The following is a 1,728-nucleotide window of genomic DNA, read 5'->3' as shown; positions in this document are numbered from 1 at the left end:
ATACTATTTTTGACAAAACTTTTATTAACATATTTTCATAGTTAAAATAGTGTCAAAATTTATTTTTTTGACAAATTTTAATTTTCTTTTACACATTATAACCCTAAAAAATAATCTATATTGTTGTAGTGAAATCTCCTAGAAGTACTATACTACTGCAGCTTATGGCATGACAAAGATTTACAACCTACTAAAATATTACTACTAGCAATAAACAAATCTTGGAGCATGGCATCACTCTTGGTTCCTTGGATATCCACAATAGTCAATTTTTCTTTTCAAGCAAAAAATAAAATAAAATACTTGATACAAATCTTGGAGCATGACATCACTTTTTGTCTCATTTTAATAACCAGCTTAGTAGCTAATCATCAAGTAACTTGATATATAGATGTATACAAACCTGTTGATATATGTACAAGCACCTTTGAGTTTAGTGCATTTTTTGGACAAGTTTATGACGTGCTTAACTCCAAAGGTATTTAGGCCCAACGATATATCATATCTGTAATATAATATTAATTTATTAATTTTATATTAAAAGAAAATAAAAAAGATCATCAGAATATATATGTATGTACTATGTACCTTTCATCAAAGTTGGTAGTTGAAACTAAATTAATAATAACATGTGTTTGGTCGTAAATTTGTTGCTTGAGAATCGAATGAGAGTCCAAACCCAAATCTTAGCAAGAAATATCTTCTTGAATGAGTGTCAACTTTTGTGCTAGGATGCGTTCGGTTTTAGGAACGAGACATTGAGATAGGAACATAGAAATTATGTCTTATTTTCAGTTTTATGTTTCTGTCCTTTATGTCTTGTTCTTAGTATATTATTTTATCCTATTCTTAAAAACAAACGCAACCTGAAAAAATTGAAGTTTGGACCTAAGTTTTCCTTTAACAGTCTAAACAAGTCATTGCCTATGATTTGCAACATTAATAGTATTAGTTAGAAAAGCAAGCAAGTGTGAGAGACTAAGTATTAATAGTACCTCATTTTGCAAGCAATAAGTAACAAACTTAGCATCGTCAGCTCTTAAAAGAGGAAATAGCTTCTTAACATTTGGTTGAACCCTCAATATTTTCTCCACCAGAACTGTTTTTATGTTACAAAACCAAATACAAAAATACATTTAATAATATGAATGAATTATATATTGAAAGAGAGAATAATATATGTACTTTTGGCAAGGAAGCCAGTGGCTCCAGCGATGAGAATGGTCTAATCCTCAAGGAAGTATAGAGTATGCTTCCCAACTCCATTATTGAAATAAAACAGAGAGAGCGAGAAAAATGTATAACACGACATGAAATCATGACATTGTTTTTTTTGTTATATTCACTTATGTTTGATTAAACAGGTTTTAGCCTCAAATTTAACCATGAAAATTGAAAATACAATTCATAATCTTCTACTAATTAAAAATGCAGTTCATAATCTGAATCCATGAACATATTTTCTTCCAAGATAGTTGAGTAATTTAAAGACAATGAAACTAGCAGTGATGATATTCTAAAAACCACATAATCTTAAACCAAAATCCAAATAAGATTTATTACTAAGAAAATACTTCGATTTCAGTTTGATCTGCCAGATTCATTAGGATCAAGCAAGCAAACAGAGCAAAAGTAATAACACAGAGAGAGAATCACAGGCTTTTAAATATTCAAATCATAATCAAAAAAATAAAGGGAGAAGACCTACCCACGGTGACAATCTTGTGC

General features: G+C 29.5%; 1 pseudogene; it reads right to left on the bottom strand.

The window, feature by feature from the left end:
* Nucleotides 1-371: 371 nt before the first annotated feature.
* On the bottom strand, nt 372-1,312 carry LOC110271617 (fatty acyl-CoA reductase 1-like; annotated as a pseudogene).
* Nucleotides 1,313-1,728: the final 416 nt, after the last annotated feature.

The sequence above is a fragment of the Arachis ipaensis genome, chromosome B4, assembly GCF_059453495.1.
Source record: "Arachis ipaensis isolate K30076 ecotype BB chromosome B4, ASM5945349v1, whole genome shotgun sequence".
In the NCBI taxonomy this organism is placed as follows: Eukaryota; Viridiplantae; Streptophyta; class Magnoliopsida; order Fabales; family Fabaceae; genus Arachis; species Arachis ipaensis.
This window is presented reverse-complemented; position numbering and strand designations above follow the sequence as displayed.